Source organism: Populus alba, chromosome 3, assembly GCF_005239225.2.
Source record: "Populus alba chromosome 3, ASM523922v2, whole genome shotgun sequence".
In the NCBI taxonomy this organism is placed as follows: Eukaryota; Viridiplantae; Streptophyta; class Magnoliopsida; order Malpighiales; family Salicaceae; genus Populus; species Populus alba.
The window spans coordinates 8,575,687-8,601,160 of NC_133286.1; the positions used below are offsets into that span (position 1 = coordinate 8,575,687).

The 25,474-nt window shown below is 32.9% G+C and overlaps 1 long non-coding RNA gene across 3 annotated transcripts; it reads left to right on the top strand.

Annotated features, from left to right (window-relative positions):
* Positions 1-683: 683 nt before the first annotated feature.
* LOC118037940 (uncharacterized) lies at positions 684-3,127 on the top strand. 3 transcript variants are annotated; one of them, XR_012169485.1, is made up of 4 exons: positions 684-914; positions 1,470-1,607; positions 2,787-2,912; positions 3,038-3,127. It is a non-coding gene; the product is annotated as an uncharacterized lncRNA (long non-coding RNA). The 3 variants fall into 3 exon arrangements; XR_004685690.2 differs by having other exon boundaries at positions 1,488-1,607; XR_012169486.1 differs by having other exon boundaries at positions 684-889; positions 1,488-1,607.
* Positions 3,128-25,474: the final 22,347 nt, after the last annotated feature.

Sequence of the window (25,474 nt, forward strand, 5' to 3'; positions counted from 1 at the left end):
AAAGTCTATTATGAAAAAGAAAAAAGAAAACTAGAGTCAACTAGGTTAATCCGCCAAATCCATAACCCGTGTTATGATAGTGAAATAACCTAATAAAAAAATAAATCTAATATTAAATGATAAAATTTAAAAAAATATATTAATTGAAAAAAAAATCAAGTAAAAAAAATGAAGTCAAGTTAAAATGAGAATAGAACAACCCAATAAAATATAAATTTAATGTTAAGAAAATAAAATTTATTTAAAAAAAACATTAATGAAAAAAATAAAAAATGAATATTATTTAATAAATAATATGTTATGATGAGTAGTAGAGTAATAGAGCGTTTGGAAACGCGGTTTTACCCATGTTTCTAAAACATTTAATTTTTTATATGTTTTGGATTGTTTTGATGTGCTAATCTTAAAATAATTTTTAAAAATAAAAAAAAATATTATTTTAATATATTTCAGTATAAAAAATACTTTAAAAAATAACCATAATCATATTTCCAAACAAACCTAAATATGTTTAGATGAAAGGTAGTTTTGATTTTTTTTTAAAGATAAAAATACCTTTTAAACACAAACTATACTTTTAAAAACTAATACAGCATTCTTTTTACACGAGTCCCGAAAAAAAAAAAAAAAACTGCCTTCCATCCAAACACACAATAAATTTTAGTTTTTGTTGTGAATAATTAATCAATAACAATGTGGATGGAGCGAGCGACTGATCAGCCAAGCCACCCGGCTGCACTTCTCATGTCATTTCCTTTTCTAGTGTAGCAACTAGAAATAGTTTTAACCGCTTTCTTCTCGGAAACAAAGCTATAGTGAAGTGCAAGATGGCTTATAGAGGGAGAGGGAGAGGACGATTTGGAGGCGGTGGTGGTTTTAGCTATGCAAGGCAAGAGCCCTTTGATTTGTTTCCTGTATGTCAGTCTTCTCTTTATTTTTATTTTTTTGTTATTTATTCCTTGCTAGTAATTCTTTTGATATAATTTTGCAGTTTAAACTTAGTCGGTTTAGTTTGAATTATGTAATCTCTTTTTTAATTCATGGGTTTTGAAAGTTGTGAACTTTCGAACTATGGTTGCAATGATTCTTTTATGGAATTTGTTAAATAGACGAAAGACAGGCCAAAGAGGAACTTGGAAAGTACTGGGTTCATTTTTGCTGGGTTAAAACTTTTCTTAGAAGTTCATTCAGGAAAAAAAAAATCATTCATATGATTCAGAGTTTCTTGAAGTAGATGATGGTTGAGTTGGTGTGTTTCTACGGAGACGAAATGAACTTATCTTTCGTGAATATTGCAATTTTTCTCTTAAAAAATATCCTTGTACTGTTTATGTTTTGGTTTGTAAGGCATCTATCTTGTGTTTCTGTTTTCCAATGTTTGTAGTTTCAATACAAAATGCATCGATTGCTATTATTCGATACAGAAATGTAATGGGATGTCTTTCTTTATGTTGTTTTCTCTGAAAAAGAAAATTTTGCTATTCCAGGAAATTGAATTACCTGATCCCAAAAATGTGAAGGAGGAAGGGCATTAGTTGTTTGGAATTCAAGGTTGACAAACTATTTCAAATCCTCTCCTTGTTATCTTGAGGAGATTGTTTCAAAGGGTAAGCATGGAACTCTTAGACCACTTTTTTAGTATCTTGTTTCCCAAATAAGTAGGTCAATCATAGAAATAAGAGATTTTTCCTTTTTGCTTCAGGATATGGGTTTTGACAAGATATTACTGATGTGTTATTATTCTTATTCACTTCTTTTGTTGCATATTTTCTGTAAATTGTGTATGGTTTACCTTTTAGTTCAGTACAGATGGAGTTTTTATTTTTTCTCCTTTCTTTCAAGTGTTCAAACTTCATTAGGCAGAAGAAGAAGAAATACACACACACACACGTTTATTCCTGAGAGGTTGCTGAGTTGTTGATAGCTCTGGTCTGTAAAAGCAGTGTAGTTTGCAAAGAACATTTGGGACTCAAATTCCTCTCCCCTTTTCTCATTGAATGAATTAATTCCTTACATATTTCTTATAACCAATTTCGATTATGAGAACAGATCACATGTCTTAAAAATTGGAAGCTAAAATTACTTCTGGTTTCTTGATTCACTATTATCATTACTATACACAAAAAGGTTAGGATATCAAACAAGAACCTGATTTAGCTAAATACTTTGGACACTGTTCAATTTCTTACATCTTTGACACCATCATATTACCTTTTTCTCTTTTAGTTCTTTCCCATTAGCATTGATTCTTGGCAGTTTTTCCCTGAAGTATCACGGTTGTGGTATATTGAGATTGGTCAATCAAGTTCATGAACTATTATTTTTTTGGGCAGCTGACTGGCTAATAGTTTAGGGACAAACTCTTAAAATATCAAATAGCATCAAGCCTCTACATGCATAGCATATTGAAAATATTTCAAATATGCTGAAAAACTTATCTTCAAACCCAGTTAGGGGACAATGTGCCTAGTATTAATGAATATTGTACTTTTAAAATTAAGATCCACAGCTTCACATTTGTATGAAATTAGAACAAAAAAAAAAACTTCTTGCTGGTCCAACCTCAAGTGTTTAATCTTGATTGTTGTATGTTTCAGACAAGAATGTTTAACTTCATGCGTCACTTTTATTAGAGAGTATTTAGCAATGTAGTCATAATTTTAGTCCGCTATTTTCCTTGTGCACGCCAACTGGGCGGTGTTTTTCTGCTAACAATGTTCCAAGACATTAAGTGGCCGAATCTATGATGCTTTACAAATTTTCATTTCCTCTGAATGTGATATCAGAGATCCAGAGCATGGACATAGAAAGATTTTCAGACAGGGGAAAGCCAAGGATTACATCAGAACGTGATTCACTCGACCAATTCTTGCAGCTCACGTCTAAAAATTTTCCTAAAGAACTGATTGGAGGTTTGCCATCTGAAATTACAAAATATGAGAGCAATGCGTGTATTATGCATGTTTATAAGTTTTCCCCTCTCTGTTCAATGGTTCTTCTAATCATGCTAAGAGATTCTTTATGCAATGATAATCAGGTTTAAATAGGAAGCGGCCAAACAAAAAAGTGAAGTGGACAGCAGGTGAGATGTGATTTGGTCTTACTTTATTTACTCTCATAGTTGTTTTGTGGATGTGGTCTTAATCTAAACTCCCTTTCCAAATGGGAAAAAACTGCAAAGGCTAAATTCATCTCATGCACTCAAGGCATGCTTATAAATCTATTAGAAAGTTGGATACAGGATCTGATCCCTCATGCAGATAAGGGTGCCCTCCTGGGGGATCAGTTGGGAGGCTCATTTATACGGTAGCTACAATAAGTGAAATTGACATCAGTATTGTGGGTTTTTTTTTTTTTGAGGAAACATTATTGTCCATCTCACTTATATTGATATATACTGGATCTAATATTGACTGATAATTCTTTAGATTGGGAATAAGGCATAGTTGGCTATTCTTTTATTCTCATACAAACTGTATTTCATATTTTTCTCTGTTTCACATTTATCTGGACCTTGTTAGCTGTTATGCAGACAGTTTCTTTTGAAGCACTTGGATTGTTCTTGTTTCTTATTTATGATCCTCTAGATTCCTTGACAATATGCATTTATGATACATCTTCATGCTGTCAAGTAGACAGCAGTGCCGTTGAAGATGATTCATGGAAGGATAGCCAAACATGTAAAGCATTACACTTTTGGAAAACTTTCTTGGTCCTTGGATTTTATTCAACCATGGTCAGGAGATGGATAATATTAAGTTGCACCACAATTATACAGTCATCCTATTATTTCATACAAGCTTTGAAATAATTGTTTGTTTAAAAGAAAACATGCCACCCACTATTTATTTTGTTTGTGGCTGAAGTTGGGTTTTCTTGGCTTTATGAGTCGTTTGAGATTGATTTTATACATGTAGGAATTCAATGAATGATATAAACAACTAAATATAAATTATAATTTTTGATCACACCTGCTGGTTGTCATAATTTGAACTTTTTTCCTTGGCTAGTGATTTTGATGGGTTGCCTGTGCTTTACACAATCTGATTGGTAAATTTATGATTTTCTACCTTGTCAAGTGAGTGACATCTGTTCTTTTAGAATTACCCACACTCAGCACTTCTTATAGCTAGAAGAGTTGTAGAGTAACCTATTTAAACTGATTTAGATGTTTGTATGATAGCCTGCTTGAAAGTTAGATATTTTTGAGATGCTTTTGGTTCTTCAAAAGTCTTTATTCAAACTGATTTAGATGCTTGTGTGTTACAGACTTGAGGAGAGTTGCCATGATTATGAGAAGCGTGGAAATTTGATGTATGCAGGAAAAACCTTCAATCATCTTCCAACCTGCGGCACCGAAAAACGGCCCTAAGACCTAGGGGCACTACACCTAACACTCCCAGAAACACGCCACACACCTCAATGCTACCTTACACTATTTGGTCAAATAATGACTGCAACTCAATACTTTTTGACAATTTATCATAAGCCCCTATAGAATTAAGTTTTTTTTCTTGTTTACATTCTCTTCTTCAATTTGAAAGTTAAAATAAAAAGTTTTATACCAACATGGCCATTGTTTGTTTCCTTTATGCTGGTAATGTTGTGGTCAGTTGGTTGATCCTTGCCTCATGCGCATTGTAGGGCCAAGCATGAAAAGGGTTTTCGAAAATGGAAAGAAAAGAAGACGAAGACGAAAGAAGAATGAGAGGATGAAGAAACTAGAAGAACCTGATGACTGATATATGATGATGAGAGATTATTTATCAGGTTTCCCATCGAGCAAACACAGGATTCCCTGTCGTGTATCTCTATATGAGTTTTGCATCAGCCATTTTTTTAGCTGCTGCTTCTTGAGTAGCTTTGGATGATTCAGGATTAGTCATCATTTCTTGTCAGCCCAGCTATCCCCATGATATAATAGACATCTCATTTCTAATGCCTATATAGGCCAACTATTAATGCCATCACAAAGAAATGTGTTCAAGAAATAGATGCTAAATCGGGTACTAGGACAAGTTGAGACTCCGGTTTTGAACAAGAATTGTTTATGAAGTATTTCCTATTCCAGCCCTGTACAATTATTAATTCCCATTGAAGATCCATCTGACGAAGACTGTCCATGTTTGTATCACAAGTTGTTAAATACTGAAATTGCATTGATCTAAAAATTTAAATGGATTAAATCCTATATGTGGGCTCCATACTAAGGGAGAGGTCTCCAGCTAGTTTTTTATTCATTCTGGAAAAGAAGCATACAACATGTTTGCATCTCTCTTTCGACAAAATACAAAAAACATTGGAAAAGTTAGAGATTGAGTTTTGTTTTTAATTCAGATCTACAATATAGGTGCCTGTTTATGTGTAAAACAAGCGTTTCTAGGCACATCTTTAATGAGAATCTTGTTATCCTATTGTGATAGCAGAGTAGCGTGGCATCATCGAGCATTTGCAACACTCCCAGTTGCCGTGCAGGACTCAATTAAAGTATCACTCATGAAGAAAATTTTGTTAAAGAAAATATATATTAAAGTCGTGACTATATGTTGAAATATCCTATGGTTCACGTCATTAGCTAAATCCCGAACAGTGTTGAGCCATTGTATATTATTAAGATGGAATAAATAGTTTACCGATTCTTGTGGATTTCTCAGTTTAATCATGAAAATAATGTAACGAGAATCTTGTTCAATAGGGCTTGATGGCATCATAAAAGCCACTTCGATGTTTGATTTAGAGGGCGCTAACTTGGATTCTAAAAGCGCTCATACGTGAGAAGCTTGATATGTTCGTGCAGACAGAAAAACATTTGATTTTTTGATTTTGGATGATGATGAAGACGACTTATAAACAATGTCCTGAGGATACAAATGCTGGTATGCCACCTTTTCCATCAAACTTGAATACACTGCATCTCACCCACTTCTGTCGATGGTGACAGAAAACTTTTTTTTTTCTCGCGCATATCGCTATAATAACTTTTGTAATCTCGGCAGCATGTTGGCTAATTAAGTAGTTGCCTTGCCGAGAACATTGAGTGTGGGTCTTTCTCTGATAAAAGTCTTTTGCAAGTTTAGCAACTGACCGTAATTTGCAATTTGTCGTTGTCCAAGTGGCACTGGGGATTTTCAAGGCTCCCATAAACATACAGAGATAAGTTTACCTGACTTTTTGGTAATTCCCCCTTTTGTGTAATATCTGACTATTATGGCAACTTTTGTTGATTGAAAGATGCCTGCCAAAGAAAAATGATGGAGCTCAAGAGAAATGATTATTTTGTTTTCTACATTTTATTTGACATAGAAATTCAAGATTGCTTGAGACCACGAGAAGCTTATATTCCGGGGCATTAGGTGAATACAATTTGATCAGGCCAAAGTTTTGTGGAATCTTGTAAATCACCGCATCACAAATCCTAACACAGGATGTAGTGCAATCCATGTCTCTGTTATCAATTCGTCGTGGACACCTGCCAAACATGGCTAAAATCAGGATCAGATGACTTTATTCTTTCGAGCTAATAGAAGATCGTTGTGAATGTAAATATGTCATTGAGATTATTCCCCACATAAAGTCTAAGTAACAACTTAGTCCATGTGAGTACCGACCTGTAATGCCTTGAAATCATCATTGTTGAACCGTTCGATCAGGAATCATATGAATAAAGAAATATTAAGCTGAAAAGTAATGCATACACCGTCAAAAAGATGATAATCTGACAAACTATGCCCTGAGACTTTCATTAATGTCCAGCTTTGACTCATAGTCACAATTTTAGATCACAACAAAACAGGGTGGCCTGGCCTGTGAAGGAAAAGGAAGCGCTGCGTGCTCGTAGTCATGATGTCAGAACTCAACTCTAGCCTGCACACCAATACTTTGTGTTTTACTGAGTTTTTTCTTCCACTGGATAAAGTCGTAGTTAATAAACCATTATTTCTCAAAAAATACACATCAAGCAATTAAGCCTAGGCGTTACGCAGGCAGTCTGAAACACGCTGCGACTATACTCAAATTATCTGTCTACCACATCAATATTGCACACAGTGACATCACAAGTGAGTAATAATGCGCAACCCAGACCCCAACGACTGGGGGGTTTGAGGTTTTATTATTCGATGTCGTGTCCTTATGATAATGCCGCCCCCCCGCCCCCCCTCCATTGGAGAACACTCATACTGTAAATTTTCTTATACTTGCCAACCCAGATAATCGATAGAGACCAGGAACCCTGTTGCCACGTGGAAGTTAATTGAACTGGCTGAAAAGTGAAGAAAATATTGTTACACCACGTTGTCCTCATGGTTGGAGTTTTCCAAGGAAAAAAAAAATATAAAAAAAAAAAAAAAGCGAGTCCTAGAATGAGAGAAGCGTGAAGGGCACACATGAAATCATTAAAATGTAGGGAGGAAGAATCAATGAGAAAGAAAGTCACAAGCCATCATCCAATCACGACCTTTGATTTGGGACCTCAACTAATTAATGATCACTCTGCTCGCCTAGTCGTTGCTTTAAAAGCTAAAGCATACAATTACCTCCCTTCTCTGAACCAAAAAACTTTCAAAATATAAAGAGAAGACTAAAATCCACTAAGGGAGAAAAATTTCGGACAGGAAAACAAAAAAAGAAAAATCACGCAGTAGTCGTTATTAACACTGTTGAGAACAAAAATGTATCAGATATACGAGATGCAGAAGATAAAAAAGAATGATGAACAGATATGTGCACGACGTACTCTGGAGAGTACTGAGGTAAACCATCTGACGACCGCGCCATCACGCCAAGATGGCCAGAGTCTGAGGCGTCAGATCGCCACTTTCTCCTTCAGTGATGCCGTCCTTTTCATTTGATATGTTCTTGTTTTGTAATTTGGTTTTGATCTCATATAAATTTTAGATAGAGATGTTTTAGTGCGGATCTGATTCAGTCCTGTTATTTAATCACAAATATTCCTTCCTTTGTTTCTCTCGTTTGGACTGGTCATTGGTTTTTGCGTTTTGATTTAACTAGGAATGATAGGCATATTTAGGATCGGCTTTTATCTAAGGTTTAAATTTTTGAAGATTTAGTTTATTTATTTTTAATCCATTTTCTTTGCAATACAAATCAACTATTGAAATTGGATGCTTTTGGTTTGTCATTCATATTACTATTCACCCTTTCTGTCTATTGTTTTTGTAATCTTGGATTCGAAGAGAACAAAATTGGTTAATTGTTTTTAACAGGATTGATTTGTTTTTATATTATATCTTTATTGATAATGGTAATGAGTAAAATTGCTGCATTTCGGCCAATCAGTTACTGTGATTGGCTACTGACTTGTTACAGGATATGGAAAAGCGCTCCTCGATTATTGCTGTAGAGAATAATGCGTTATGATAATAAGATGTATGCTATTCGTAAAATGGATTGCGCGTTTGTCAGAGTTAATGGATTTGGCCTTGTTTTGCTTTTCATATCATTCTTAAGGATGATTTGAATCTTTGTTCTGATATTTTGTGTATGACATTCGCATGCAGTGAGATTGTTAGCTGAATTGCTATGTGGTCTCTCTTCGTCCTCTTCTCTCTTCTTTTTCTACTGATTTTTTCTGAGCTGTATTTAATGGTGGATTGGACTGCAAAAAACATTTTGTTATCATTTTAATTAATTCTTAATCACGTTTGTAATGTGAATACAGATTTTTTCGATTGTGCTTATTACTTTGAATTTATTGTCACCTGATTTGCCTTTCCTGTTGTCGAATGCCCTTTCTTGCTGTAATGTTTCGCAACTAGTTGACAAGTGGAGTGGTATATCGTCATTTTCTCTTTCCTGTTTCATGTGTGTCCATTGACCTAATAAGATTATCACTGGGTGTATAGGTATATGAAGCCTGAAGGAGATTTCTGCCATCATGAAAGATTTGATGAACTGGATCTCTAGCCCACTGGGGTTGCAATTGGTGGCACAAAGTACGATGGTGATCCAGGGAGGCCTGGAGCTGTGATTCTGAAGAGAGGTACGACATTATTTTCTCATTTTCTAATGCTACGGTTTCTCACTTCACCATTGGAAATTCAGTAATGAATATTAATTTTTCTTTCATACTTGCCGTGATTTAGGCATGATTCATATGTTTGCCTAGAATTTTAGCCATTGAAACGTTAGTGACCAATTGGTAGTCCATTTAATGGGATGACATGGTTTTAAGGTTTTGTCAACCTTTACGAGAGAGCTTTTAAGTTGTGAATATATTGTGGAACACATGACAAAAGGGGTAACGCCTGGTTGTCCCAAGATGGAAGGCCTTTTACTTAAAGTCTTTAATCGTAATTTATTTGCTTAAAATAATTCGTACAAATGTTTGCGTAAAAAGAAAAAAGTAAGTTTATGTCTTGTGCTTTATCATGATTAATGTGCATTATAGCGTTTTGATCTTTTCACTTCCATTTTCTTTTAACTCAATGATTCGTTCCATAAGGACTGTTCGTAATGCTTTTCTGCTACAACGATGTTAATTTCAACAACTTTCCCTACCTGTCTAAACTCATTTGTCTTGAAATTCAATTACTCCAACTCCTTAGACATGAATAATACTAAAATCTAAATAAGGATTTAATTTTTTTGAGCTACCTCTGCAAGTCCCCTTACTACCTGGTCCGTATTTTTTCCCCACGTCTTTTTCATTAAAACCTATTTTCCCAGTTCTTTATTCAAAATTCTAGAATAATTGAAGGCTGACCTGAATCTGCGTTTAAGTGTGGCTTGCAGAAACATTTGAAGGACAAATTGGATGAAATTCTTGAAATGTTATTAAACAATGTTAGCATTGATCAGGAAGTACTTTTATCTTTCCACATCTGCAATGTTGGTTTGCAGTCAATGCAATTTTTTAGGGTTCTGGTGCATCATCACCTGTGAAAAGAAAACCGCCCCCAAGCTCTTATTTTTGTATATTATGATGAGTGAGCCATATTGACTCCGAGGGCAGTGAACATGAATAGTTGAGAGGTTGGGGTGAATTAACCTCCTTTGTTGAATCAGGGCCTGTAGAATCCCGTCTTCAAGATTGTGTGGTTTTGACGAGATGCTGTTTTAGGTTTGGGCTCGCATCTGGCCCATTAAACTAGCATTAATGATTTTTGCTGTGAAATAATGGTTGGGGACGGTTGACAGTTGATTTACTATTTTTTATCTTTCTTCTTGTTGTTTTCTTAAAATATATGTATTCATGGATCACTCTCTATTTATTATGCTTTGCAAATCAAAGTTGCCATCACTAAAGCAATAAATGGCCAGTGGATTCGCTTTTGTATCAAGAGAATAATTGTTACACACACACCACAACTACACCAAACACAAAGAGTTTTGGGTATTTTATCATGCACATAAACGACTTTGAGTGAATTCAGGAGTAGAAATTAGATTTATTGGACCTACTGTGTGGTGATGTCATTCAGGATTAATTTTTTTTTTTTATGTATGTAAAATATCCAAAATATCTCAACTTGTTTTTACAATAATAAATTTAAATCCATAATTTAAAAAAGGACACATGAATTTACTTATATGTTTTTTTAAATTATATGTATAATGATAGATGATATTTAATTGTTCCACCAGTAATTCGTCACAATTTTTAACATGCAGATTATGCAGATTTAAATAACTTTATAAAAAACAAATAAAAAAATAAAATTACTGAAAGTTATTTTTAATTAATATATAATTGAAAACATGAAATTATTAAAATAAATATATTATTAAAATTTAATTTTTTTTTTATCTAAGTTAACTGTCAAAACTAAAACAATCAGTTATGAAGATTTTTTTATATTTTTTTGATAAACCAATGGAAAAGTAAAATATATAAAAGTATTATAGAACTCAATTTCTCTACAAACTTATTAAAATGAAGATAAGAAAATAAATAAAAAAAAGACCAAAAAAAGAGTCAACATAGGTCTAATTTATTAAACTCGCGACCTGAGTTACTATAACCAAATAATTTTATAAAAATCAAATAAAAAATACAACGATCAAATTTCCAACAGTGATACAATGTTGCATGGTTGTAAATTGACGAGAGAGAATAAAAGAACTAAAATCCAAGAGTAGGTAATTTTCTACAAAAAAAAAATGAAAAAAATTACGAAGTCCAATTTCTGAAAACAATATAATATAATATTAATGATGAAATAAAAAAACTAAATAAAAAGAACAAGATTGAGTTGTTAGGAGCCTTTGAAATTAAAAAAAGAAAGATATTCAATTAAAAAATTATAACTCAAAAAAATAAATCAAACCAACCTAGGTTAATCTCATCAAATCGTGACTTAGGTATATGGAATGTTGAAGATAATTTTATAGAAAATAAATTGAAGAAAATTGATTCAAGACCAATTTAAAAAAAATATCTCATGATAGGGCCTTTCTTCTAATTCTTCTAGGTTTGTGCTCCTATACTCCGGCCCAGTAAAGATCTGCCCGATTTTGGATTTGCACATATAGGGCAAATATAGCTGACCCCCACGGACTACATGTGTTCTTCTCCTAAGACTCGAAGCCGGCGTAAAAATAAAAAAAATCCAAATCACGCCATCTTTGTTAATAACTAAGATGGCTAACTTTTCTCCTAAAAATTGTCAGAATTATGTCGTAATAAGACATATTAGGCTACAAATTTGAGAAAAGAACCTTGGGCTGGCAGCGATCTATAGAAATCAATCGCGTGTTCGGAAAAAATTCTCTCAATATCGTATTTGATTTATAGAATATAAAATATAAAAAAATTGTGTTTTCATTTATGGTCTTAACAGAACGACAACTTACTGAAATACGTTCGTATCACCGCCAAAGCCAAAGCGGTCAATAGGTCAGGTTTACTACAATTACTTGAAATGTGTTTGGATCAACATCCTTTTCTTTCGATGACTAAAGCAAAAAAAAAAATGAAGAACCAACGTGATTGGAAAAAAAAAATCAATTAGAATAATAGTAGCCCAAAAAATAACTCAAGTCAATTCCCAGGTTTTGAAATTTGTTAAAACAATTTAGATCTGAGTTACTGCAGAATTGTGATATATATCATATAAAACAATAAAAAAACCAAAAAAACCAAAATTCTATTTTACATAGAGTCCTAATATTAAAAAGGATTTAAATTGGAAAATAAAAAAACAAAAAATCTAAATCCATAGAAGACAGATATATAATGGCCGAACATAAACGGAAATAATTTTTTTTTTCCAAAAACACAACCTAGATATTAAAGGAATATAATTTTTACCAAAAAAAATAGATTGGTGGAGGGTAGAAATTGCAAAAAAACAAAACTCAAAACATAAAATACTGATTCCAAACCAAATAATTTTTATAGGTGTTGATTGCACTGGCTCATTTAAGCCACCTTTCAATGTTTTGTTAATAATGTTTCTGCTAAATTAGGATGGTTTAGTTGATCAAGTCAATAATTTATAGAGGCGTCAGGAGAAACTATTGAATTATATCTTATAGAAGTAATCTAATTGCATTTGCTATACTACTTCCAAATCTTCCAGAGTCTGTTCGACATTATAGTAACTATTTAAGATGGAGATAAATGATGATGTTAAAAACTGCTTTATGTACCATGTTAGACTAAGAAGAGTAATATTTTTTTATTCTGGTAGTACTGACACTAAACATGTGGATGTTAATACATATGAATTACACATGCCATAATTTGTCAAACCTTACCATGACAGTTGTGTTAACCTAATAAACAGGATTGAATTAAGATTTACGAACAAAATTAAATAAATAAATAAATTAAACTAAAGTGTCAGACTATGTTACAGAGGGAGAGAAAAATCGATGATTAGAATAATGTGGAAAAAGATAAGGTTACATTTTGAAAGATAACCAAAACACATTTAATATATATAAGACACATTTCTTCTCTCTTATTGCGACACCAGCAGAGGGGTAGAGAAGAGGAGAGAAAAACTTGATTTTATTCAAAACAATTATAAGGAAAATCAATAGAAAACCAAGGGATTAAAAAAAGTGTGAGAGAATTACTCATCACCACATCTTAAACATCTAAACAAGAGAAAAAAGAGAAGAAGGGACTTGTTAATATCTCATAAAATTCAATAGATTCATAATATGATTATTCATAACATGTTGGAAATTAGGTGAATTTGTTTTATACAGTATCATGTTCCATTGAGTGTATTGTGTGATACCATATAATCATGTTCCATTGATGTATTGTGTGATACATATATCATTTCAACCCATTAAACATCATTAAATGATCCATTAGATCACACATACAATAACATATAATAGCATTACAAAGAAGGACACATTCTTATTATATCTATAACATGAAGTGTTTCATGATCATGCTATAATCCACATCCATGACTTTGAAAGTCATCATCATAAGTTTTTACAAAAATGCAAAATGATAATTTATAGCTATTACATGGTTGTTATAAATGCAGGTTGCCTATTCATACGATTACATAATTATTAACAAAAATACTTAAGATGAAGTTTCTAAGCGTCATGGCTAAAGACGTCCCTATTACAACCAAATTCAATGTAACTATATAAACAATTTCATATAATATATTGGACAATGGACATATACTTGTAATTGTATTAACAATTTAAATAGGTAGATTTCTCATTAAAAACTTCATATTAAGTCTATCCTTAACATTTTACTTCACATCTTCGTCGACCTTATGCGTTATTATTTTCTTTGATCTATAATAATATCAAATAATATCAACGTGTAATTATGTCTTAGAAACCCTTGTACGTTTGACATTCCTGCTATGATGATTATTCCTTTCTTTGATATGATCAATTTGTCTATGATAAATAATTAATTGCATTGTAATTGATACTTATTACTCTTACTTAAGCCATAATATATCAAAAAGCAATATTGTTATCATATTAATACAATACTAATCTTATTCAATCATCCTGGTTATCAACATGGATACCAATAGTTTGGAGCTTAACTTCACAATTCATTTCCAGTTATCTAATATAGATACCATTATTTGAAACTTATCAAATAATTCATTCTGGTTATTCAATATGTATACCATTCTTAGCCGAAAGTAAGTCTCATCGATTCTAATCCTGTTATACCCTATTATCGCATATGGATATTCATCAGATACCATTAGTTGAAGCTTATCTTCATCTAATTCTTGGTATCCAAAGTAAACATTTATGTCATAATTAATCTTCACATTAGCCACTACCAGTCATCTCATATCATCAATTAATTAGCTCGATTATCCAATTATGGACCGATTGATCTCATCATTAAGTTACTTCCCGGTTAGTCAATTATTAAATTGTTCACGTAATTTTCGAACATAGATATATTTCCAACCTGAAAGTTGTTAAGCGATACAAAGCTAAATTATTTATTCACAACTCATAATATATTAGCTTATATGCCCCGCATAAGATACCTATTAGGTTGAAGATAATCCTCCAATCAATATATTCATTTTCGGCTTATCCATATATATAGATAAACCGGATTAATGAATCGAGCTCAATCCCATCAATTAATTTCAATTACTCTCAATATGGATACCATTAACGCTGAGGTCAATTTCATCTATTCTACATTGCTAATTCATGAACGTAAACTTCTAACTTACTGAAAACCGGGTAGCAACATTATGTAAACCATACTTCGAGAATTTAATAAATAACTTAACTGAATAATGGGAAAAAACCAGCCTATCTGCCCTCCGTGTAGTGTTGTCTTTTGCCAGTTGAAAGAATTCGATCCTAAGTTGCCACCCTCGTGATACATCTCAAAATGACCCATTACTAGTAGTATTATTTTTTATTTATTATAGGTGACGTCAAAGATCATTGTCAACACATATACAACTAGTACATGATATACATTCATTTCAAATCTCCCGTGTTTGTGATAATTGTGATAATATGTAATAATCATCATCAATAACAAGGACATTTCATTCCCAACTTTAATGGCAAAGTCAATCTACGAGAAATTATTTAATCATTATGGACACTGGAAAATCAGCATCTACAAAAACTGAGATTTCATTTGACACTAAAAAATATCAGTGGAAAACTAAGGTCACTTTTGACACTGAAAATCAGATCAATAAAAACTAAGTTCATTCTAACCACTGAAAATATAAACCAAACGCAAAACCAAGTTTATTATGACGATTTTATTTCTCCCCAAAGTTCATCTGTATAAAGATAACAAATACCAAGTTTTCTCTTTTATATAGACTAATAACTTCAACCTAGTTTTGGACGATAAGACCAAAACCAAATGCAAATTCCCAGTTTATATAAGCAAAGGGGGTTAAACCATGTAATGTATCTCCATTCCATTATAATCTCACTACATATCCATCAAACATTGCTTCAAAAAGGATCTAATTACTTCACTTATTTTCTTATCTATGAGAGGGTCTTTGTTTATTATTCTTTTTTTTAAGATGGCTTGAAGCCTAATATATCCTCCACGTCCCATAATTAGATATTTTTTGTGTTTCTTCATATGACAAACATCGAAATTCTCATTCAATTAGTCGTATGACAAAGGTGTTCCACTACAATTTCAATTTACATAAAATAGTATGTACACTGAACAGAGATCATGATATTTCTTTTTCATAATCTCATTCAAGTTCATCCACAAATGTTGTCAAGTAGTATAGAATTAAGTTTCAACATGTCACATTGCACATCATCTCAAGGAATTACTCTCTATCTAAACTTTCATAGGTCAAAAACATTAGCCTGTTTAACCACATTAATTGTTCATTTCATTCATCTCTTAACTACCTAACAATCATGTCCAAGTCATAGCACAAAACACTAAGCTAATAATTCCACTTTCACAGATTACATACAATGTTCAATTTCTACCATTTATATTTAACGTGTTATCATACAAATTCCCCATCCATTGTTATCTACCATTCTTGGGACGCACCGAATCTGCAAACATATCATTTCCTTCTCTTCTAGTTTACTTATGTAAAGTATCATCTTTCCATCCTACTTTAAATATGTTTATGTTATATTATATGTATTAACACACAACTCCATATTCCTAAGTTCATAATCAAACAAGTTCTTCAATTCATGATGATTGCAAAACAAACTGGCATTAGCATATGTAAACATTCTTTTTCAGCAAGTATTTTCCAAGTGTCTTATCAAGGTCACAATTAATTACGACATTTTAATCATCCCATTCCGCATGCATAATTCTCTCTCATCCACTTTAACAAGCCAACCTGTAGATTTAGGGTTTCTTTTCTTCAACCAACATGCAGTCAACTGTTGTTTTTTTTTTTTTTTGTAAATGAGACATATGTAATCACACCTTTCTGTATCCTAATTTTTCATCAAGTCTCTCAATTTAATTCTTTTCAGTAATTGAATGGGGGCTGTAAGGAGGCCCGTATGTTCATTGTCACTTTATAGGGAGGTTATCTTTCTCATTTATGCTTCACAATCACATCTTCAAAATATTGAGAGCTAAGGCTTAATTACACATGATTTTAGCAGACAAATTTGGGGAGGTTTGGTGGTGGGTTATCTTCTCATCCCTCTGGTTTCCTCTCCTTCCTCTCTCTATTATTCAGGCCAACCCTTTATTATTCTCTTCATCCTCTCTGTATGTATTTTGCGTTCTCTATTCACTCGTCAACTCTATTCTCACTTACAGTATTCAATCGGAGGATTGACATGTAAAGGGTGGTTTGGAGCGGTTTTACAAAAAGAAGGGCTGGCAGTTAGGTTTGTGTGTTGTCGGTTTTTGGGGAGAGAGGGAAAGTCCACCTATTTTTCCCTTTGAATGCATTTATACTCCTTAAATTACGGTATGTTGTTGTTTTGGATTGCCTGGATGCGCTCTTATCATTAGTACCTTTTGGTTATTCTTGGGCATAGCTGATATTTTTCATTGTTTCCCTCTAGTATTGACCTGTTCATTTTTTTTTCAAATGTAACTGTTCATTTAAGGAAGTTACGAAGACTGTAGGCTTTACATAAACATATATATATACACACTGAATTAGAGGTACATAATGAAAAACAAATTATTTGCTGTTTTACTGGATAGATGGATTTGTTTGGGGACCAATGAAAAGGCGGGTCAGTACCGGTATATTTTCACAAAAAAATAGACTTGAGAGATCATGCATTACAGCTAGTTAAGGAATCAAGGAAAAGAAAAAATGCCAAAAAAATTGCGAATTCAGGGACTCGATTATGGACACTTAATGAGTTCCTGGTAATGGCCCTTTGGGTTAAATCAACACATCTCTAGTAATGTTTAAGGATTTGATGAATCGGGGTCTCTTGACCTTAATTGGATAAGTTTGTGAGTGTAGTGTAAAAAAAAATTATGAAATTATATTTAAAGGGTCTTATTGCTTAGTTCCTCACTTCCTATTTATAAGAAAACAATAGAGGCAAAAACAAATGTCTTTTTTGTTAAAAGATGATAAGACAAGAATAAGGCAATGCAGAAGGACTGGCAAAAGGCAAGTTACTTGAAGAATTATGAGCAGTGTATACTAACTTTATATATGCCAATAATTGAGTAAATGCAAACTTGTTAGAAGAAGGAAAGAAGAGAAGAAATGCGCTGAAAGAAGTGGGTTTTTTTTTTTGCCGGGCCCATGTGATTGGATATTCTATTTAGGGGGAATCCTATTTGTAAATAAGGATCCAGGAAAAGATTACAGTTGACTGATGCGGCTGCTGAAATGGAGGGGAAAACAGCGTTATTGGTAATAACTTATTTCATATTTTGTAAATTTTGAAGATAAGACAAGAACGAAAAAGAAACTCATTAGCATTAATGTAATAAAAATCCCTATTTAAGGAGATTGCCACAAGGTCTTTGATTATTCATACGGAGGTATTTATCGAGAAAAAAAAGTCTTTCTGAATTTGCACTATGTAACAAGTCCATTTGACTTGGTTGATTAGGAGAATTATGAGACATTAAAATATTGGAGGGGACCATCGAGAGTTTGATTGACAGAGGTTGAGCAAGCTTTTAGGAATTAAAAGAGAAGATTAACTACCGCTCCAATATTGACACTTCTTTCGAGAACCAAGGGATTTGTTGGTTTATTAGTGGTTTATAGTAATGCAACATGGAAAGGTCATCGCTTATGCCTCAAGACAATGAAGTCTCACAAAGTCAACTATCCTATTTATGATCTAAAGTTAGCTGTAGTGGTGTTTGCGTTATGGGTGTGCGAGACATTACTTGTATGGGTCTGTGTTCAGATCTTTATAGATCATAAAATTCTAAGGTATTTGATAATACAAATAGAATTAAATATACGCGGCAGAGAGGTGGATATAATTACTTAAGGATTTTAATTATGTAAGGATATCACCTAGGAAAGAAAAATATTGTTGTTGATGCCTTAGTCATAAGAACAGACCATATTGAGATATATGGATAGAGTCCTAGAAACTCAACGAATAGATGTTGAAGTAGATAAAATGAGGAATAAGGTGGAATTAAGTGTAAGACCCCTTTTGGATTCTGGAGAATAGGATGGTAGTAATGGGTAGAATGAATGTATTTATTGAAGATAAAGCTTTTGAAAAAGAAAGTACTAAAGAAAAGCTCATGAAACGATGTTCGTGGGTACACTCAGAAAGGCTAAGATGTACAAGACTTAAAAGAATTTTATTGGTAGTCAAACTGAATGTATCTGTCTGAAGATAAAGCTTTGAAAAAGAAAGGTACTAAGAAAAGTTCATGAATCGATGTTCTGGTACACTCAGGAAGTGCTAAGATGTATAAAGACTTAAAAAGATTTTATTGGTAGGTCGAAACATGAAGAAAGAAAATGTTGAGTTTAATGGCCAAATGTAGAGTTTGCAACAAGTAAAGTTGGAGCATTAGAAAACCAACTAGAGCTCTTCAACCATTATTAATACCTGAATGGAAATGAGAAAGATATATTAAGACTTTGTATTGGGTTAGCCTAGGGGAAAAGTCAGAGACATTATTTTGGGTTATAATGGATTGTTTGACTAAATTAGCACTTTTCTTGCTCATGAAAATGATAGACTATGTGGACAAGTTGACTAAATTGTATGTGAACGAAGTGGTGAGATTTGTATGGGGCACCAAAAATCGATAAAGGAACAAAATAAAAGCTGCTTATGATCAATAGAAAAGTTATGCAGATATCAGAAAAGGCCTCTTGAGTTTAATGTTGGAGATATGATGTATTTAAGGTAGCTAAGGTATGATAGAAAAATTAGCACAGGTGACACGACCAAAAGCTTGATGTCTCTCCCAAGTGCAGGAGTGTCGAAGTTAATAAAATAACCCCAAGACGGGGGGTCGAACCACAGAGAGGTTAATTGTATAAATTATAAATAACAAGACAACAACAACAAACAATAACAATAAAATAATAATAATAATAAATAATAATAATAATAAATAATAGTCAGTATGTGGCGTTGTTACACCTGAGAATGATCTAAAAGATCGGGTCACAGGTTTCCATCCCTATATTACTGAGTTATGAAAAGATCAAGAGATATATGTATATAATATAAACAGGAATATAAATAATAATAATAATAATAATAATAATATAATAGTAGTAAGTAGTAGTAAGTGAGTAGTAGTAGTAAGTAGTAGCAGTAGTAATAAAAAGAGAAGACGATGAAGAAATTAATGAGAACTTTGAGATGGATGATTAATGTAAGGATTAAAACAACGATAAAAATAAATGTCAAGGTTAAGAGGATCCACTAATGGTACTTCAAACAAGTATAGTATAAACTCTTATTACTCAATTGGAAACCACACATAAAGGAGGTTCCAATCAGATATACAATTGTTAACATGATTACATTAGTTATTTTATTCGAATAAAGCTAATACTTGTAAATGTTGGCAGGCATTCATGATTATAACTTATGTTAACAACAAATCAAGTTTTTCATAGCTCAGGTGTCGGTTAATACCATACAGTTATGGGCTATAAAAAGTGCCAAGTATTTGTTTTACAAGTGTATACAACATAAATCTAGATTAACCATTTTATACAAGCAAAGTATTAAAGTGAACAAGATAACAAATAATATAAAACATGTTAGTATCCAATGTTTAAGGTCCATGTTAAGTTTATATTATACTATTCTTACACCATTAGTGTACCTTTTCACCCTTGGAACATAATTAACTTAGCTAAACATAATGAAAGAAAGAATATAATGAACAAGATAAGAACATAAATGAGAAAAGAAGTTAACTAAGTAAAGGAAAGGAAATGAAGTGCATAAACTTATATTAATGAAAGCAAAACAAAAGCAATACAAAGAGAGAGAAGCAAGAGCATGATCTTGATTGGAAACCAAGATGCCTCAAAACATGGTAAGTGCCTCCTTTTATAGCAAAATTGGAACTATTGATTTGTTAATTATTGATGAGTGGGTGGCCACATCTTGACTTGGTGACAATCCTTATGCTTCTTGTCTGAATAAGACGTCATTTTCTAACAATTCATAATTGCCATAATCCTCAGGAAGTTCTATAGAAATTGTCTCAGCTTTCAAAAAAAAAAAAGATGAGGTCATTTGGACTTCTTAGAACTCAAGATTATGGGCTGAACACTAAATAGTGTCTGGGCTGTAGGATCAGCTTCAACTCTTCGTTGTTCCTTCAGTTTGGACTTCAAAACGCCTTTTTTAATCTTGGGCTCCCATTGAAAGTTTTAGGCCTTTGTCTTACCTTTCCATCCAATAAAAATGGACCTAAATCCGAGATCTAGAGCTCCAGATATTGATCCAATTACCGAGCAATGTTCGGTTTGGACTGCACTGACATCTCTTTTCTAAGTTTGGCCATCTCTTTGTTCCTTTCACTTTCAATACTTAAACTCATCAATCAATCCTTTTATTTATGTGATAGGCCTTCATTTAAGATGAACATTTACATAAATTTAAGGTATCTTATACTATCAAACTTTGTTATTATAAAACATGCTTTAGGTTAAGGAGTTATTGATACTTCAAGTGCAAATGATGATATAAACCTTGATAAACATGCTCTTTAAGTACTAATCACCCCCAACCAGCTTATTACTAGTCCCTAGTAATCTAAAGCGTTAAAATAGAAAAACAATTTGCAAGTTTCACAAAAGCAAAGGGCATTCATCATTCAACTTTCATTAATCTATTCAGATAAACAAACTCTCATTAAATTTATATTACTGCTTCATACTCTTAAACAAGATATTAATAAACATTCTTTTTATTGCCTCAATATATGAAACATAGAGTGATGGGGGCTTTTGTTTGGAAGAAAACAATATTATGTTCAAATGTTTAAGAAAGTATTCTAATAAGCCTTGTTATGAAATAATTGCAAATAACCATTAGAAAATTTTTTACTAAGATTGCGTTTCAAGAATAATTCCTCTTTACTCTTGCCATCTAGTAATAATTAGTTTTTGCCAAATGGTTTTTTTAAAAACAAAAACAGTTAGTTTTTTTTTTTCAACTACTACCCTCTCCCCCCAACCAAAACGAGACATTTGTCCTCAATGTCCTAAGGTAGAAAGATAGAATATAGGAAACGATCACCTAAAACAACGAACAATATAAACCTGAAACACACTTAACAAATATAAGAAGTAACAAAACAAAATAATATGCTATTAATAAAAAACCAACAAGACACAAAGTTTTCATAGATGAAGGCTCAAATTAATCTATAGCTTTTTACGGCTTTCTTAGTTGACCAATCTAGCGACTCATGCAGGGATCAATGATAGGGATGAAAAATTGTAGTTGGTCAATCAATTGTTCAGCAGTAGCAGCAGAGATTATGTTTGTTGTAACGAAGATTTAGAAATTCCTGTTCCACAGCTTGATCAAGAAAAGAACCAACAATATCATAAAAACCATTAACATTTAACAATGATAGTACTTAAAAAAGTGCATGTTTATCAAGGTTTATATCATCATTTTCACTTGAAAATATCAATAACTCTTTAACTAAAGCAATGTTTTATAATAAACAAGTTTGATACTATAAGATACCTTAATTTATGGTAAATGCATCTTAAATGCAGGCCTATCACATAAATAAAAGGATTGATTGATGAGTTAAGTAAATTGAAAGTGAAAGGACAAATAGATGGCCAAACTTAGAAAAGAGATGCCGGTGTGCAGTCCAAACCGGAACATTGCTCGGTAAGTTTGGATCATATCTGGAGCTCTAGATCTCGGATCTTTAGGTCATTTTATATGGATGGAAAGTAAGACAAAGCCTACAACTTTCATGAGGAGCCAAGATTTAAAAAAGGCCGTTTTGAAGTCCAAACTAAAGGAACAACAAAGAAGTCTGAAGCTCATCAATTAATTAACAAATCAAATAGTTCAAATTTTGGCCTATAAAGGAGGCACTTTACCATGTATGAGGCATCTTGGTTTCCAGATCAAGATCATGCTCTGCTTTCTCTTTGTATTGCTTATGTTTGCTTTCATTAATATCAAGTTTATGCTTCATTTCCTTTCCTTAGTTAACTTCTTTCTCATTTATTTCTTATCTTGTTTATTTATGTTTCTTTCTTTCATTATGTTAGCTAAGTTAATTATGTCAAAGTGAAAGGGGTACACTAATGGTGTAAGAATAAGTATAATGTAAACTTAAATGACCTTAACGTTGTTGATACTAACATGTTTTATATTTGTTATCTTGTTCACTTTTAATAACTTTGCTTGTTAAATGGTTAATCTAAGATTTATGTTGTAATTATACACTTGGTACAACATAATACTTGGCACTTTCATAGCATACTGTATGGTATAACCGACACCTGAGCTATGAAAGGAACTTGATTTGTTGTTAACATTAAGTTATAATCATGAATACCTGCCACATTTACAAGTATTAGCTTTATTCGAGATAAGATAACTAATGTAATCGATGGTTAACAATGTATAATCTGATTGGAACTCCTTTATGTGTGGTTTCCAAATTGAGTATATTAAGAGTTCTATACTATACTTGTTTGAAGTACCATTATGGATCCCTAACCTTGACATTTAATTTTTATCGTTGTTTGGTTTAATCTTACATTAATCTTTCAACTCAAAGTTCTCATTAATTCTTCCTTCTCATTCTTTATTATTATTATTGTTGTTGTTGTTATTATTATCATTATTATTATCTGTTCATAAACTCAATATATAGGCTGTGGAAAACTTGTGACCGTTACACTTTAGACTATTTGTAAACCCATACCACAAGCAACACGTGCTTCACGTATATCAGCTGGGACGTACTGAGATTAGGTTAATGTATATTTTATCATGACTCTATTAGTATACTATGACTTAATTTATCATTCATTGGTCATATTATATGCTTTGTGCATCAATGCATTTGCGAGTGACCGATCTGAATCATTCCAGGGGCGTTGACGTTGTTATTGCTATAATTTATCCATTCATTAACCTCTATCCTGAGTATCGACCACCCGTCCATTAGGTCCATAAGGTTTATTATATTTACATACTTCGAGTCACATCCTCCAATCGCACTATTTGGGAAGAAAGTACCAATCAAGCATCTTTTGTGATGTAAGGATTTCTTTATGTAGCTGCCACCGTGCCGGGGTGTGAGGCTAAGAAATCTCTGCTTTTGTTATAATAATTATTATATTTCCAATTAACCTCTCTTGTGGGTCTCTCCTTTTCATTTTACTCACTTTTGTTTTAAGCTAAATTTGATTGGTAGTTTGGGGGTTTGCCGGGAACTGGGTAAGAAAACTTCTTGTGCACTTCTTATCTCCCTCTCTTTCTTATACCTATTTCTCAATCTCTTACTAACTACTTACAATGTGCAGCATGATTGAGTTTGGTTTAATCACGGTCTACGTCTCATTTGCTTCCTTGCTTTATATTGGTTACTTAATCTTAACACAGCATGACAGAGAGGTAGTTACTGGCGTAACGTACAATTTTCAGAAGTTAGGATTCGGTTCTCCAATGCTAAAGCGTTACTGGAAATATGGCCGAAAGAAAGATAATACAATCTCGCTTCTTATAATAGAATCAATGAGAATAGTACCAACTAGGATGAACACTTAGAGACCGATCACCAATGAATCCCCACACAGAAGACAAGCTGGCACCCTCAACTCTAAGTGCAATAGTGTTATACCTCCCCCTGATGCATCTCAATATTTAAATTTTAAGCCAGGCATTAATTCAACTTTACTATCTTTCATGGCTTAGACTTAGAAAAATCCATACTTGCATTTAAAGGAATTTGAGAGGTCTGTAATACATATTAATGACTCAAATTGTAGCATGAACACCATTAGATTAAAGCTTTTTTCCTCTTTTTCATTAAAAAGATAAAGCTAAAACAATGGCTACAAAATTGAGACCAGATTCATTTCGTGCTTGGGATGAAATGCAACAAAAATTTTTAAAGAAGTTTTTGCCGTCTCACAAAAACAAATTCTTTCAAAGACAAATCATCAACCTTCACTCAAAAACCAAGAGAAACATATTTACCCAATGTTGGGATAGGGTAATCGAGATTTGCTTAATACTTGGGCCGCCCACTCAAATCCAGGTTTGAAACATGGAGATTGGGTTCACATGTTTTATGAAGAGTGTTTAACACCTTAGTAGATAGGCAAAATGGCAAATTGAATTGATGTGACAATGCAACTGTTCGAAGATACAGACCCTAATGAAGCAATGGAGTGAAGTACCTAGACTTGGCTAGCCGACAATTAGCTCAAAAATTGGGGACACCAGAACCACCACAGAGTACTTATGAGGCCGACCAAGTAGAACTCAATCCTCATACATGCTTAGTGGGAGGTATGCTCACAACCTTAGGACAAGATCATGACCTCAACATGCCAAGTTAAGATCTTTAGCTAAGAAAATAAAGTCGAAGCACTTGAATTGGAAAAAGCAAGAGTGGGTCAATTAAAATAAAATCTGTTCTCAAGAGACATTGTGTAATCAAATCTGTGGAAACCACAGTAACACTCAACAAATGATTTTGTCCACACTTTGGCTTACTTTTAAGGAATGCCTCCTATGAATGAACAAGGCCCATCGCTTTAAACAGTTTTCCAACAGTCCAAAGAGAGACCAAACCAGTAACCCATTCTCCCAAACGAGGGTATAACCCGTAGTCTGGAGAACATCACCACCTATGTTCCAATTTCAGGTTTGGAAAGAGTGATCAGCAATAATGCACAAAACTTCACAGCCACCGTTTTCAAGCACACCGCCATAATTTATCAAACATTCTCATGGATAATGCACCTCCCTTTATGCTCCACCTCCTAAAGAAATTTTGAGGAAGACATTGCATGCTTCATTGAAAAGCAGGAGACAATCAACACTCAACTTGCTCAAGCATGATAGATTTTTTACA